This window comes from Ornithodoros turicata, chromosome 4, assembly GCF_037126465.1.
Source record: "Ornithodoros turicata isolate Travis chromosome 4, ASM3712646v1, whole genome shotgun sequence".
NCBI lineage: Eukaryota > Metazoa > Arthropoda > Arachnida > Ixodida > Argasidae > Ornithodoros > Ornithodoros turicata.
The window spans coordinates 1,489,230-1,506,702 of NC_088204.1; the positions used below are offsets into that span (position 1 = coordinate 1,489,230).

Genomic DNA, 17,473 nt, shown 5'->3' on the forward strand with positions numbered 1-17,473 from the left:
CGAGAAAGAAAATGAGGGGATTGGAGAAGATCGGGGCTTTTCTGTGGCAAACCCTGGGCTTCATCCCAGCCTGAATTCGTTTTAATGAGGGTCGAGTTGAACCAAGGCCACCTATAGATAACAAAGAGCCTGGGCGCTCTTTCATTTGACGTCACGCACCTGGCCCTATACTGTGGCTGTTGGCAATAGATAGATGTGACGTCACCGAAAGAACGAAGAAGAGAAAAGCTCCCTAATTGAAAATGTATGGCAGCCGGTCCAGGTGCGTGACGTTATCGAAAGTGTGCTGAGACCTTCTGTTATGTAAGTGGCATTGGTTGAACCTGATTTGTCCGTGACTTTGCCACCTTTATAGCGTGAAAGGAAGTAGAACCCTGGGGGCAGCACCTTCCGAAATAATTAAATTGATAATTAATTTTATTGGTATTATAATTTTGTTCCGCAATATACGTGTATATGGCAGGTTAGGTTCGGATGTTGTGAGCCACAAATTAAGTGGGAAACTTCCTCATTCGTCGTCGTTGTTGTTGTTGTTGTTAGGTTAATAGGTTAGGTAGGTAAATAGCGGTATGTTTAACGTGCTATAGGTTATGCTACGTTATGATGCAGAGCGAAAAATAAAAACCCTACTACCACAGTACGGCGCTACAAGTCACACGAAATACAAACGCATCTTTCAGCATAATGCTATTGTATAAGTCAGGTTTAGTGAAACATTGACGATGTTTTTTTTTTCTTTTTTTACTTTAAGTCGAGCTGGAAAACGCGCACGACTGCATTCCGAATTCTATATTAAACCATCACGGCCGATGTTTAGTGCTCGAATTTATGAAAGACGTTTCACCCTCAAGAAAAATCGGACCCGTAAGAGAAGTATCGGAATTTGAGCCCATAGTGAGAAGACCTCGGTGCTGGCGTAACACCACGAGCTGACCGAACGCACATACAACAATAAGTAAGTAAGCGCGCAAGTTATTTTGGGTCACAAGAGGGGGAAAAAAAAAGGAAAAACAACTGGCGTCATGTCGATACAAAGAGTTGAATAAGAAACGAACATTTTTCAAAGTCGACCTCACGGACAAAGCACACTTTGTTATTGGTCGGACCTAAACATGCGCGCCATGATGATAGATGGTCTTATGGCGGCTAGCCAATAAGTACACTCATACTATGTTTTTCCGTCGTGGCAACAACGCGGTACTATTGACAGGAACCATTCACGTGGATGTGCGAGACGTTATGAATGAGACGACATCAATATCTTCGCTTTTACGACTGCCTACGTTTAAAGCGTCTTCTGTTCGTGAAAAGTAAATAATTCCGTGAGAGCGAAGGGGGTAGCCATTGGGTGAAAGGGTCACCGTGAACAAACGCGATGGTATTTATTTCATTCTACAACGTAAAACGATGACGATGACGTCGAGAGGCAACTACACTCTTAAAAATGAGGGGGTGGGGGTGGGGGGGGGGGGTGATGGCAGGATGGGCTCGCCGTTGTTGGCCACGCAGAAGTGGGCGTCGTCATGACTATAGCAAAGGAAAAAAAAAAAGAATAAAAAAGGACGGACGGACGGATTATCATATATCCGAATTGACACCAAAAGGCGTACGCCCCCTCTGTCCTCGAATCAGAAGCGACAACCATATCATTCGCGGCAGTGGTTGGCACAGAGCGTGCTATGCGGTGAAGCTCTGTTTTTTTTGTGTGTGTGTTTTTTTAGTGTACACTCTTAAAAATGAACTTCACCGCATAGCACGTTCCCAGACCACCATAATCTCGATGATATCGTTATCTGCCCTGATCTGTTGAAAACGGATTTGTTGAAGCGGCCTTTTTTGTGACACTCATGCTGTTCATAATTGTCGCAGAAAAATGCGCACGCCTCCCTCCCGTTTGGGCAGATAATCATCCGAGATGATGGTTGGCTAAGACCGTACTATTCGGTGAAGTTCATTTCGAAGAGTGTACACAAAAAATAAAAAATAAAAGAAACAGAGCTTCATTGCAGATCCCGCTCTGCGCCAACCACTGCCGCGAATGATAGGGTTATCGCCTCTGATTCGAGGAAAGTGATGGGCGTACGCTTTTTTGTGGCAATTTTGATATATGAAAATTACCTCAAAAAGGCGTACGCCCCTCTCTCTCTCTCCTCGAATCACAAGCGATAACGATATCACTCGTGACAATGGTTGGCTCACAGCGTGCTATGCGGTGAAGTTCTGTTTTTAGAGTGTACTTTAACAACTGTGAAACTGAAATCGCGAAGCAATGAGTGATATCACAACGTGAGCTCTATTTTTCCGCCTCACTCCGTTCCTTATCTGATGGTATCTACCTGCCGTGTTCCCGTCGGTTGGTTGGTTGGTTGGTTTTAAGGGGAAAAAATGGAGATAACGGAACGGAATGGAATGGATAACGGAGATTAAAAAAATGGAAAAACGAAATTGATATTTTGGCCTCACTACACTCTTAAAAATGAACTTCACCGCATAGCACGCTCCTAGCCAACCATAATCTCGAATGATATCGTTATCTGCCCTGATTTGTAGAAAACTGGGGACGTACGCCTTTTTTGTGACAATTATGAACAGCATAAGTGTCACAAAAATGGCGTACGCCCCAGTTTTCTACAAATCAGGGCAGATAACGATATCATTCGAGATAATGGTTGGCTAGGAGCGTGCTATGCGGTGAAGTTCATTTTTAAGAGTGTAGTGCGAGACCCGCAACTCCACATCACTTGCACCAGTTATACTTTGGTGGAAAGCCCCTGTTCCCGTCGGAATTGAAGCGAAAAAGAAGGGAGCATCACTTGGTGACGATGGGCGTGACAAAAGACAAGTTTTCGTTGCACGACATGCGACGAGTGCCTGGTATTTCGGGATCCGAGTCCGGAACCATTACGGGGAACGAACTCCGTCGGTAGCAGTGAGCCGTGCAATTACCCTAAAAATAGCTGGAATGCCAAGGTCGCGATATGGGTGTTACGGGGATACGTGCCCGCCGTGCGTCAACCGTTCGGGCAGGGTAATTGATTCCCCGAGTTTTCGTTCAATTTTCTGGACATACCGCATTAAAAGGTCTCACTCACTGCCGAGACATTTCACTCTGTGCGAGTGTGTCTTTTCACAGCTCGTAGTCTAATAAGTCCGAATGATCGTTTAGTAAGAAATAAATTATTGGTAGGATCGGTTGCGGTCCTACATTCAATGCAAAATGGTCCCTCGTTTGGTGACAAGTGTTCCCACTGGTTCGATATGTTTGTCTTTCCCTCCCTTTTTTTGTGGCAATTTGGATATATGGTAATTGCCACAAAAAGGCGTACGCCCCCTCTCTCTCCTCGAATCAAAAGAGATAACCCTATCATTCGTTGGCAATGGTGATCAGAATATTTTATTTAACATAATTATCTAAGTACACAAGTTACTTCTCAAGTTACACTTTGGCAATGGTTGGCGCACAGCATGCTATGCGGTAAAGCTCTGTTTTTAGAGTGCACCGCTTGCGCCCCTGGATAATTCGGGCAGTCTTTCCAGAACGAAAGGCTCTCCCCGAAGTCGGCCCAGGAACCCGCTCTTTCCTACTGTCCTGTTTTCATGTCTGTGCACCGCTCGTGGCCACAGTTACCTCGCGGTGCTAACGCACACACAAAGACGAACTTCGTTTTATTGTTTTGCCCCAGATCGAGCATATTTCTTTGCAACACACTTTTGCCCGAGACAAAAAAAGAAGAAAAAAAAAGGAAAACGTAGTGGAATGTTCAACAAAACAACAGCTCAGAATCGGCGTGGATTTGAAAGATGAAACTCCTCGCCAAACCTTACACTACATTTATCACGTATTCCCTTTCCATTGTAATCTGTTATCTTCTATTCAAGGTGACATTGACTGCGCACTGAGCCAGATTTGCATCGATTTCAAGTGCTCTCTTGTGCTCTCTTATCTCTCTCTCTCTCTCTCGATAGATATAGATACAATAAAAGAATAAGAAAGAAAGAGAATACGTTCGACGAGAAAAGGCCAAGAATAAAAATGTATGACACGCGACAGTTAGCCGCCTGGCATTGGATGCAGTGGATGCAATATATTAGGGGAGAAATCGATACTGAATATGATGTAGCCTACTGAACAGAACGAGAACGTCGGAAAAAGATTCTGCTTAAGCGAGCCTCAAGTCTGATGTTGACACGCGAGACGTAATATGGGAAATAAATCGCCATATTACGTCATCGAGCGCGTAAAATATCGATAAATTTTCATTCTGTTTGTACCCCTGACATGCATTGATCATGGAGGCTCGTGGTCGTGAAAGCTAAAAGTTTTTTCTTGTTTTTCATCCGCCTTTCACCGTTTCGAGTAGAAAACTAGTTTATTTCAATGCCATCTTTCATTTCACTTCTATTGCTTGTCATTGCCGTTTTTTTTTTTTTTTTTTTTTAAAGGCCTTAGTAGTTTGACTGGAAGGGGTTCGTGAAAAGTAATAGGAAAAATTACTGGTCTCCTTCTGTGTTTCATTGGCCTCATGTACTATTACGCTAACACATATGAAATGTGTTCTGCGGTTTTACGTCGCTAGGAAGCTATGATCATCACTCTCAGAGAAAAGGGTGGAGCAGTTATACCTTTCAGGAGGTAATATTTGTCGCGTATGTTGTGCCTGAAAGGTTGCAAAGTTCTACCTGCTAGCTCGCTCTCTGCCACGAATGATAGGGTTACCACTTCTGATTCGGTGAGCCAGGGTGGCGTACGCCTTTTTGTAACAATTTGGATATATATGATGATCGCTTTTGCCACCCTTTTACACCCTCTATCAGAAGCTATGTTGATCTGGGTCGTAACTATAGAAGTTACCCCCTTTTCACACCCTTTTTTCTTAGAGTGATGAGCTACGGCGTGGACACTCATTAGACATTAAAATGTGCTTAGCCGCTCGCTTCCTATCGAAGCAGCCGTAGCGATAAGCGATGCTCCGATGGAGAGAGAGAGAGAGAAAGTATCTTAGTGTGCGTCATGGGTCGACTTCAGCGGGAACTGTTCCGACATCCGCCCGGAAAGGTTGCCGAGAGAGCATTGAGACATTTGAGCGACCAGTAGCGAGCAAATGTTGTATTTGCTTGCCAACCATAATAAGAGGCCTATGAATGTCTTCTTGGGAGTTGTCGCACGTTGAAGCCTGGTACGAAAATGGCGTCTCCTCCACTCTTAAAACTGATGGGGACGGGAGACGTACGCCTTTTTTGTCACACTTATACTGATCATAATTGTCTCAAAAAGGCGCACACCTCCCGTTTTCAACAAATCAGGGCAGATAACGATATCATTCGAGATTATGGTTGGCTAGGAGCGTGTTATGCGGTGAAGTTCATTTCTAATTGTGTACAACTTTCCGATAAATGATAAAGAAAAAGGGCTTCGCCTACCTGTATTCTGTATGCATGTTTGCACTGCAACGACGGGTGAAGGCTTTTAGTGCACTCTTAAAAATGAGGGGGGGGGGGGGGGGTCGAGGTAGCTTGCCGTTGTTGGCCGCACTCAAGTGGGCATCGTCACGATTATAGCCAAAAAAAAGATTGATTGATTGATTGATTGATTTTAAAAGAAAAACATGGAGATGGTAGTCTCGAGCCACTCGGGACTGGCTACTCCAGGACGCGTTATTAATAAAAGAAAGGGAAACTACACTAACCTCGACGCTTTGAAACGCTTTGAAAGATTGAAAGGTTCTCATTTATTCTTCCAGAAAAAAAAAAGGAAAGTGGGAGAGGGGAGTTGAGGACTTCAAAGTGATGCATCTAGGGCAGGATAACCGATACTGATGGGACGGAGGCACACTGTAAGTGAGAGGAGCGCTAGAGTGGTCTTTCCGCTAGGCCCGTTTCTTGAAGAAAGCGCACGAGGCCGCGAGTTTTAAAAATGAGCTTCACCACATAGCACGCCCCTAGCCAACCGTCACCCCGAATGACAACGTTCTCACGCCCTGATTTGTTGAAAACGGGAGGAGGAGCCTATTTTCAGTCATTATGCACGGCACAAAATAGGCTCCTCCTCCCGTTTTCAACAAATCAGGGGGCGAGAACGTTGTCATTCGGGGTGACGGTTGGCTAGGAGCGTGCTATGTGGTGAAGTTCATTCCTAAGAGTGTGGGAGCAGCAACTCCACCTGACTCGATAACGATCCACTCGTCAGGTCGTTAAGCCGTGTCGTAACGCAAGAGCTTCTATGAGAGACTCGCACCTGTAACACTTCTGTATTTGACACAATGCCCTCCTTGCGCGCCTTACCGAGAGGAGGAGAAGGAGAAGTGACAAATACAAAATCATTCATGACAGGCTAATGCGTGACGAGGCCCTTCGTTCGCTGCTACATAGTTGCGCGCCACTCACTTTGACCAGCTGTGGATGATCGCCAAGGCTCGGAGAAATGTTTTCGTTTCCCTATTTTTATTCAGCGTGAGCCGCGAATCCACTGGCTGTGAGCGGTGATTACGGAGTGTTGTTATACGACACGTTATATGTGTTATGATAGCGCAGGAGTATGTGTGTTCGGAGAAAAGTATCGAGGAAGGTAAGTGAAACGAAAGTATTGCACAAAAAAAGAAAGAAGGAGCAGCCCACTGGCTAGTGGTTCAGCAGTATAGTTCGGAGACTATTCGTATAGTTTTTGTGTCCCTCGGGAAGCGGACTACTGCTTTATTGACCCTCCACTGCGGGGGGGTTGCTGTATAGATCTGAGTCATTTATTTATTTACATATACTGCAGCCTCAATCGGAGGCTATAGCAGGCAGTGATGGACACTAACTACTTCTACGGTAGTTTAACTATAACTACTAACTACTTCACAGTGGAGTAGTTTAACTAGTAATTCAACTACTTTTCAGGGGAGTAGTTAGAACTACTTCTTTAACTACTTCAATGTATTTTAACTACATCTCTAACTACTTAATTGTCCATCAACACCAATCCCTCGTAATGTTCTTGGACACAGCTAAGTATGAATCATAAGCAGCGATAATGATATTTAAAATTTATAAAGATATAGATTTCTCATTTATTTTATCTATATAAATTTAAAAAGACTCCACTTATCACATTGTCACAGCCTTAGCAATTGAGGGACTGCGAAGCGCCATCGTCCGACCCAATACCCGACCCCCAACGAAAACAAACACAGCGAGCTCCGGTTGACAGGGAAGCGAGTAAACGCAGAGACCCCGCGTGCCACTCCACAATCTCCGCAGCCTTTCCGGAGCAATATATCTGAAAGCTGAACACTCCGAAGCGCTGTCTGTTTCCCCCCTTGTCACAGCCACCCTCGCTGCTTTGCTTCCGACTGGGCAATTTCGCCCTGGCATCTCCGGGCGGAAAGGCTACGTCGAGAGAGTACAGTCAACTTTTTCATCGTCCACGTGACAGTCAGGCGAAAGTAAACGAATGAACATGCATAGCCGGTACATTTAAACGGGTGTGTTAAGCCGTTTATTCAAACGGTTGTCTCCTACACACTTAGAAATGAACTTCACCGCATAGCACGCTCCTAGCCAACCATAATCTCGAATGATATCGTTATCTGCCCTGATTTGTTGAAAACGGGAGGCGTACGCCTTTTTTTGTGACACTTATGCTGTTCATAATTGTCACAAAAAAGGCGTACGCCTACCGTTTTCAACAAATCAGGGACGATAACGATATCATTCGAGATTATGGTTGGCTAGGAGCGTGCTATGCGGTGAAGTTCATTTTTAAGAGTGTACGGTATTAATCGTTGTAAATACGTTTAGCTCTCGAGAGTGTGGGGATTGAAACGAATGAATAAATAAATAAATAAACGAACAAGTTTCGATTATTGCGAACGGCCGATTTTACGTTGTATACGTCAGAGGGCGCAACGCGAGCTAAAAATGTCTATAAAGTTGTCATTCGTTCCAGTCTTTTGTCGATAACACGGGGAAATTAAAGAAGAAAATAGGCTACCCTCTTGGACATTCCCAATGGCCGCCAGCTAAGCTTCATTTGTATGCGAGCTTGCGTAACTTCGTGCCAGTCGGATCTTCGTTACGATATCTATTTTGACGCGTTTATAAAATTTGGAGCCACAGCACGCGTTGCTGTTGTTCCACTTTCACTAATGAAAGCGTCAGCGATACCCCGACAGCTCAGGAAAATGGCGGGCACTCGCAATGCTGCAGGAAAGAGCGATTTTAATTTGTTACGATTTACGGAAACAAAATCTGGAAGCTGGAAATTTTTCACACGATCGACGTTTCGATGTCTGCCGTACTGCCAGCGGTAATTTTTATTGTCTTTTACGCAGCGGAAGAAAAGCCGTGTTCATGTATGCCTTTTGACGGCACAGTTCCCATTGAACTAATGCTAAGCCCATGCTTTCTTTTCTTTTTTTTCTTGAAGGAATAGCAAGTCGGCCTACGCCTGACTAACTTTTGCTCCTTTTTTTTTTTTTTTCAATAAACATATTCTCCCCCATACTGTGACCAATTCTGCTTTCTTTAAACTCAATAGGAATAGCAAGCCGCCGCAGCGCAGGCTAACCTTTCCTTTTTTTTTTCGTAAGAAACATTATTCCCCCCTGTACGCCGCTCATAGCCACAGTTGCTTCGCGGCGCTAATACGGAATTAAAAACATATATTCTCCCCCACTATGTTTTTTAAGTTTTATTTTATTCTTAAGAGTACACTCTAAAATTGAACTTCACCGCATAGCACGCTCGTAGCCAACCATCATCTCGAATGATATCGTTATCTTCCCTGATTTGTTGAAAACTGGAGGCGTACTCCTTTTTTGTGACAATTATGAACAGCGTAAGTGTCACAAAAAAGGCGTACGCCTCCCGTTTCCAACAAATCAGGGCACATAACGATATCATCCGAGATGATGGTTGGCTACGAGCGTGCTATGCGGTGAAGTTCAGTTTTAAGAGTGATACCGAGCCGGTTCTTTGCCTTGCTAACATTTCCTATTTATCCTTTTCATTTTAAATAAACATATCTCCCCTACTGCCCACGTTCGTACGCCGCTTATAGCCACAGTCGTTTCGCGGTGCTAAATGCGGAAACACAATAATCCTCTTCATCGGTTGTCCACAGCCTCCTCCTTTGGCGTTCCACTTCTGTCAAGACAATCTCGCAGGACGCGATTCATCCCTCGGGTGCGGTGACCGCGAAACCATTATCTCTGCACCGAATGTGTTTGTTCCGGTTTCCCGGGCCGCTGCTTTCTTGGCGGCAGCAATTGACCCAACTTGTGTTTTTCGCCGGAGGGTTCACCGTTCAATCCGCTCGTGTGACTCCGCAGTGAAGATCAGTGGCGGTCGTACACTCTTAAAAATGAACTTCACCACATAGCACGCTCCTAGCCAACCATCATCCCAAATGACAACGTTCTCGCCCCTGATTTGTTGAAAATGGGAGGAGGAGCCTATTTTGTGCCATTATGCACGGCACAAAATAGGCTCCTCCTCCCGTTTTCAACAAATCTAGGGCGAGAACGATATCATTCGAGATGATGGTTGGCTCGGAGCGTGCTATGCGGTGAAGTTCATTTTAAAGAGTGTAGGGGTAGAGGGAGTGATCGCTCCCACCACCCAGATAAATAAATGATCGAATGATCGCTACGCCCCGTAGACTTCAAGGAAGACTTCGCGAGGATTCGAAAAAAAAAAAAAAAAAAAATTAAGGGAGCATCATACCGAACACGGACCCCTCCCTTGATACCGAATACAGCGTTTGCTTTCATTTTTTTTCGAGTAATTAATTCGTAAATGATGACAATACCAAACCGAAACCAAAATGCCAATCGCCCAGCGGTTCGCCCGGAGGAAAATAGTGTGACGTCACCCAGCATTGTCGTCTGCTATGAAGCTTGCATTCTTCCATGCCGGATGACGTCAGCAGTGTTGCTTTCAGCGCCCTCTTGCTTCACAGAGGCGAAGCGCTCACTTCGTAATAATTCGCTCAAGTAAAATTTGCGCACTTTGGGAAAGCGATATTTCGTCTGTATGTTCCTGACAACGCAATGGTTACTGCTATGTCACAATCGTTGGGGTGATTTTGTTGCGGAGTCCCACTTTAAGAGAATTCCATGTTTACGCTGGCAAGTGAGTCTTGTTCGTTTTTATATATACATATATACGAAAATTGAATGCGTCAAGGTCGTGGAGTGGCGCTGTCGTCGCATTACTGCTTGCCCTCCGGGTACCTCCGGGCTGCTCATGTAACGAATTTTGCACAAAATTCCTTCATCGTGCATATAACGAGGTATAAGGTACCCTTTTACCATTTTTCTTTTAAATTCCTCGTTAGCGCCACGAAGCAACTGTGCTTATTAGTGGCGTAGAGACGTGGACAGATGGAGAGAGGACAGTGCAGGAAGGAGTGGGGTGCTAGCATGCGTCCCGGGTCGACTTCAGGGGAAACTGTGCGCATGGAAAGACTGCCGGAAAACCGAGGGAAAACCTCAGACAGCACAACCGGTGCAGGGATTCACCGTCCAGTCGTGATTCGGCGTGGAAAGCGCTCATCCTAACCGTTATGCCACAGGGACTGGTTAGGCTTTTTAAATTGACGAGGATGTCATGCACGACTTAAAAGCACTCTTCTACTGCTCAGCTTGGAGCACGCTTGGTCCCGAGTCGGTGAAATAATTCCTAATTTTAGAGAAAAGCGACCAATAGAAATTTAGAAAATCGCCACCGCGAATATCGTGGCACTCTGAGATGAGAACCAATAGGAATGATCGGGGTTCCTTTGACGTCAGAGCTCCAATACGGAGTATGTTAAAGTTCACTCTTAGAATTGAACTTCACCACATAGCACGCTCCTAGCCAACCATCATCTCGAATGATATCGTCATCTGCCCTGATTTGTTGAAAACGGGGAGCGTACGCCTTTTCTGTGACACTTATGAACAGCATAACACACACACACAAAAAAGGCGTACGCCCCCGTTTTCAACAAATCAGGGCAGATAACGATATCATTCGAGATGATGGCTGGCTAGCAGCGTGCTATGCGGTGAAGTTCATTTTTAAGAGTGTTGATGAATGATGTATGTATTTGTCCTTTCTATGCGTTCCAGTCTCAGAACATCAATTTCTTACGTTAAAGTGCCCGTGCAATATCGCTAGCTACGGCACGTAGATCTTTTTTTCTTCGATACTCCTAGGTCGTGGAGCGGAGCATACAGACGTTACCATGACACATCGACCGAACTGCTCCATAATACTACTATATATTAGGAACACAAATCCCACGAAAACATAACGCCGCGTGCAACGGTAATTTCCGCCTTCAACGTTAACCGCGATCACCTCTTATCACGGGCCTGTTATCATCGTACGAAAACTCCCATCCCAAACTGCCCAACAACGATAAATAATAGCGAGTACTCCAGGTAACTTTCGCATAATGGGAGTATTATTAACGGACCCTAACTTGGGTGCACTTCCGTAACCAGAATCGATGACCTTGTCAGATAATAGCGGGGACCCGATCGCATATGGGAAGCCCACCGTGACCCAGGCGTTATGAACCGTGTTAAGAGCGATAATTGCTTCGCCTGCGGCATCCCCTCCAATGAACCAAAAGTAGCGATTACGCTAAGCACTGCTTCGGTAAAATTAGGCGTTTCGGGCTCGATGGGTAAAGACTCGTAGGAAGTGTCGACTAGAAAACTATAGAGGGATGTGAGGGAGAGAGAGATTATGGGTTTAGTGGCACAAAGGAGGGAAAGGGCAAAGAGCGCCAGAACTATGGTGAGTGTGTGGGAGATGAGGATGAGAGAGAGAGGAGGAGGCCGATAACAAGAAGGAGGGGATGTGAGGAGAATGTGTATTGTTACTACATTAGAGGCCAGAAGATAACATAGCGAGGGAACTATAAAAAGGGATGTTCGATGAAACACCCCATTTATCATCATAAATAAAGTTGTTGTTGTTGTTGTTGTTGTAAAAAGGAAATGTGCCAAGCACTGATTCCAAATACGCCGAGTTAATTATTGAAGCAAAAATAATATTGTGCAGCAACGTATTGCATACCCTGACACACGCAACTTCGTTCGAACCAAAATAGAAATAAGGACATATAAGGACAATGGGGACAAGATACCGTAAACGTATCTTTATTCGCGATTTTCGCGTATTTCGCGACCGCTAAAAGATCGCGAAAAATTGTACTCGCGAACAAAGAGGCATAGTATTGACCAGACGCACTCTGTCAGTTAAGTTGTTACAAAGCAAGAAAAAGCTTTCGAACCACGCTTTGAGGTACGTATGCGCCCAGGTGACAATTTTCCTCTCACCTAGATGGTCTACTACAAATTATATTTGGTTGGCTCGTATAGCTCATCGGGACTACCAAGAATAATTTTTACCCTGATCTATCTGGTGACATATCATCGGTCTTCCTGGTTCACCGTTCTCACCGGTTAGAAAACCGGCGCTGGGGTTATAGATATGCAATGCAGCAAGCACGTTTGAGATGGACAGGAAAAACACTGGAAAGCACATGCCGACCAGACGCCTAACACAGACTGAATAAAACAGCAGTCGAACACGGACAGAAGAGTGAGACGCAGACGTACGCTAGTGTTTTATTCAGTCAACCAACAGGCCCAACTTTGAACTCCCCTAATGCAGCTTGACGTTAATCCCGCGAAAGGAAATTGCCCTGGAATCTCGAAATTAAATATACGCGAATAATAACTTTGCAAGCGACTGAATGAGCGATTCGCTACAATTAATATACGTCGCGAATAAAAATCCGTTTACATAAGGGCAGAAAGAAATGGCGCTTGAAGGATCACGAATGAATAGGAGAAAAGATCGCGAGACCAAGAAATTGAGTTTAACTGGATCATTGAGGCATAATTTATGTACGTACACAAAATAATGAAGGATTGCGCAGGTCAGCGGTAGAAGGACAAAAGTTCAGACGGCTTAACAAAAATGAGCGACCACCGGGTACACTTGCCTCAAGATGGTCATTAGGTAGGTAGGTAGGTAGGTAGGCAAAATATATATATATATATATATATATATATATATATATATATATATATATATATATATATATATATATAGAACAAATAGGTTAATATATCAGACGGCTACGAAGTTGAATAAAAGTGAAATAATAAGACTTGGACTACAGATTACAGGAACGTTAACAAAAACTAATTTATTTAATGGGCAATTTAACACATAGATTAAAAAAAAGAATGGTCGACGTTTCGACAGTGGCACTGTCTTCGTCAGGACAAAAAGCTTTGTCCTGACGAAGACAGTGCCACTGTCGAAACGTCGACCATTCTTTTTTTTAATCTATGTGTTAAATTGCCCATTAAATAAATTAGTTTTTGTTAACGTTCCTGTAATCTGTAGTCCAAGTCTTATTATTTCACTTTTATATATATATATATATATGGAGATGTTGGATCAAGTCTACATTGGACAGGCTACTCCAGTATACGCTTATGGTAGCGAGGTCTGGCTGCGAAGGCATCTAAAAGGAGGTTTGTTCTATGATAGGCAAGCCTGAGCTATGGGCAAGACACGTAAACAAACACAAACACGAAGGCTAAAAAATTTTGAGCCTTCGTGTTCATCTTGTCTCGTCTTGTCTCATCTCGTCTTGCCCATCGCCCAGGCTTGCCTATCATGGAATTTATTCACCAGCTAGCCTGCATTTACGCCATTCTGTCGAGGTTTGTTCTACAAAAGTCCTAAGGAAGGACATCACAGAGTACGAAACATGTCGATGTGCTGCTGGCCATGATGTGCTGCTCACAGCAATCAATGCAGTGCAAGACAACGTTGTCGTCACTGATTTGTTGAAAACGGTAGGCGGAGCCTATTCTGTGCCGTGCATAATGGCACAACATAGGCTCCGCCTTTCGTTTTCAACAAATCAGGGGCGAGAACGTTTTCATTCGGGATGATGGTTGGCTAGGAGCGTGCTATGCGGTGAAGTTCATTTCTAAGAGTGCAGTCACGGAGTACCTTCTTGAGGACAAGAGGGCCGTTGTCGTGCCTGACCAAGGCATCCCGGAGAGCTTCGACTTGCTGCGAATCGCTTGCAGCTGAGCAGTATGTGTGCAGTGTCCTCTGGTCATTAGAAAATACAGCTACAAATACGGTTTAGTACATGGGATCTGAAGGGGAAAAAAGAGAGCGAGAGAGAAACACAACGAGGGTAAACACGGAGCCCCACTCGCCTAAGAACATTGGAAGTCTGAAATATTCCAGCCGTCTGAACAGCCACACAGCTGCAGGGCAATGACGCGCACGTAAGAGAAAAAGACGTAGCCGTGACCACTTACCGGGAAGAAGTCCTACGTTCCATCAGTGGCCATTAGTACCGAAGATGTCTTCCTCGGGAGGAGGTTTAGAACAAACTGAGCAGCTTGGATGAAGTCGAAGGTCTGTAAATAGAACCACACAGAGACATATACATCTTGAGAAGTGATTATAGTTCCAGAGACAGAGCGTGGTTAATGTGGTAGGCAGACGTTACGTCAAGGCCATGACCTACTACACTCTAAAAACTGAACTTCACCGCATAGCACGCTCTGCGCCAACCATTGCCACGAATGATTGGGTTATCGCTTCTGATTCGAGGAAAGAGAGAGGCGTACGCCTTTTTGTGTCAATTATCATATATCCAAATTGACACAAAAAGGCATACGCCTCCCTCTCTCCTCGAATCAGAAGCGATAACCCTATCATTCGTGGCAATGGTTGGCGCAGAGCGTGCTATGCGGTGAAGTTCAGTTTTTAGAGTGTAGATTATAGCGACCACTTCATAATCGGCAAACCCTATGAGAAGCCCGTCCGCAGACTTCGCTATAGGGGCGCTACTCATCGGCCCGCGAGATCTACATCGTGATTGGACAATGGAAATTTGAATTTTGAACGCGCAGAAGCGGACGCACCTACCGACAACGGCGACCCCTTTCACCAGTACCACCACCACCACTACCTACCGTAGCAGACGACAGCAACAGCGCCTATGAAAACGCGTAGAATGATGATGATCAACAACTTTAGAAAGAAGCATCTCTTGGGGGACATCTACCACTTGTACAAAAATACTAAGGTAAGCTGAAGTACAAAGTACTGTAGAAATTGAGGAAGCAATAACCGGGCCGATAAGCAGCGCCACCGCTCGCCTCCAAATGCGGCGCTGGGAAAGGGTTCATATGACGTGGTGGCTATAATCCATATAGTAGGTCGTGGTCAGGGCCCGCCAGTACGCGCAAGGTTACCGGGCTCCCGAAAGACGGGCTCCCGTAGTTTCCATACCGCTTTCAAAACTGCTTGGCATTATAGTTTAAGTAACATTGTGCAACGATCAAGGAACGTTGATATCTCTTTCGATGTCCTGTCGAATTGTGTTTCAGATGTTCCACCTTCACCGTTCACTTCTAGTATACTGTCAGGGAGTTGATTGGATTGCAAATGGATATACGGACAGTGTGCTGTAATTTTATGATTTGGTCAATATATAATTCTATACGTCTTCCAGTTGTTTTGTACAGATTTTTGGGTGCCGATGGCTCGTGTTGATACGCGTGCCAGTCACACACAAGTAACGCAATCGCGTTGATCTGGGATAGTTGGTACAATGGTACCAGAACGACCACGGGGAGCAATAACTACGGTCTGTCGTCGTTTTGGTGCGTTTTTCCATTCAAGCGTGTGACAGTTTACTTGCTTCAGGCTCTCGTGCTGATATCATTCCCAATATCAGTATTCCGACATAAATTCAGCTATCGTGACTATGAACGCCGGGTGTTCCGATGCCAACTTGAGCTCCTCGATCGTAGACCATTCAGCTTGTCCAAAGTACTTGGCCCCATGGAGCTCCCCATGGAGCTCGCATCAGTGCCGGGCTCTTCGCTCCCTTTTTGCTTTCATGAAAGCCATTGGACTCCTCGAAGAGCTCCGAGCGACAGAACTCCGACCTGTCGTCGCTTCTCGCTCACCATTAATTAATCCTCTCATATTAACCTCTGTGAAGTGGGGTAGGGTCCTATGGAAAACGGGGAAACATCCCATGTCATCATCACTTCTCCTTCATTTTTTTGTTGTTGTCGTTGTGACTGCGACGTCAATTGGATGATACAGGTCTTCACGTCCTCCGAACATAATCAGACAAAGTCAGCATCGATTATTGACAGCACTCCCATATCATCATCGTGTTCTGTAATGATCTTTGATGACACTTCTTTGTTGATTTCAAGATCTTCAATATCTTACAATATGTCCAGGGATCTTAAAAAAGTGTTTGTTGGCACTTGCTTCGCGGGTTAGGTGTTGTTACGTCATCAGCGCATAATGATGATGCTGACACGGTGTGTAATGATGCGCCTTATATATACGCAATATGATGGGACCATTCTTTTTTATCACTTCTTGAAAAGCCTACTCGCACTGTTTGTTATACGTAGTCAAGTCTCCGCAGTTACTGACATATATTCGAATTCTTCTTATTCTGTTGTTGTAGGAAAATTTAATACGACGTGGAACGGTCAGTACATGGACAGCCTCAAAACAATATTTACAATTTATGAGCTATGAGGCTATGAGGGGCGATATATACATTGCTACACTTCATGATACAAGAGGGATATGCACTATTCTTCTTATTCTCGACACAAAATTGTACAGCGTACAAAAGGAAGAAGTCCGAAACGCAGTCTTCCGACGCGCGTGTTTTTGACAGGAAGTTAGGATGTTTTCCTTCCCACAGGGCCTTGGCCTCGCCCTTAAATTGCCTTCGCCGCACTTGCGTTTGGTAAATTATATGACCGTGTGACAGAGCTGTTGGAGGAAGAATTTTCTTCTTCCCAGAAAAGGCTGCAGGAAACCCTCTTTCAAAATCCATTCTGGTTTTATTTCTTCCGGCGTTTTTCGACCAAGCTTCATACGGAACTCCTGTTTCTGGAATGATTGAATATTTCCCCTCGCTACGCCATTTCTCTTCCTCGAGTACTCACGAAGATGTCTGTCTTAATTCCCCCCCCCCCGTAAATTTCTTCTTTGCACCGCGAAGGAACCGCGACCGTGGTGAGCCGTGGACAAATGGAGAGAAGGTAGCAGGAAGGAGATGAATACGCGTCCTGGGCCGACTTCGGGGGACCTGTGCGGTCTGCAATAATCTGCCGTGAAAGCCAGGGGAATCCTCAGAAAGTACATATGGTGATAAGATTCGAACCCACCACCATCTTTAACATTACCTCTAAGCTACCACCCAGAGGCGGACACTGTTTCCCACGCCTCTGGTACAACGCAGTCTGTCTTCGATTTGCAACCAGTAATATTTATGGTGAAAGTAACTGAAACGTTACTTTAAATAAAAGAAATAAATAAAAAAAATGAACCTGACAACATAGCACGCTCCTAGCCAACCGTCAGCCCGAGTGACATCGTTCCGTCCCCTGATTCGTTGAAAACAGGA

The 17,473-nt window shown here is 44.8% G+C and overlaps 1 protein-coding gene across 1 annotated transcript in view; it reads right to left on the bottom strand.

Annotated features, from left to right (window-relative positions):
- LOC135390626 (pyrokinin-1 receptor-like) overlaps nt 1-17,473 on the bottom strand; it is a 99,883-nt gene that overhangs the window by 48,151 nt on the left and 34,259 nt on the right. Inside the window, exon 2 of the mRNA XM_064620399.1 lies at nt 14,334-14,435. The gene's annotated coding sequence lies outside the window, so the exon portion shown is untranslated. The remainder of the gene's footprint in view (nt 1-14,333; nt 14,436-17,473) is intronic.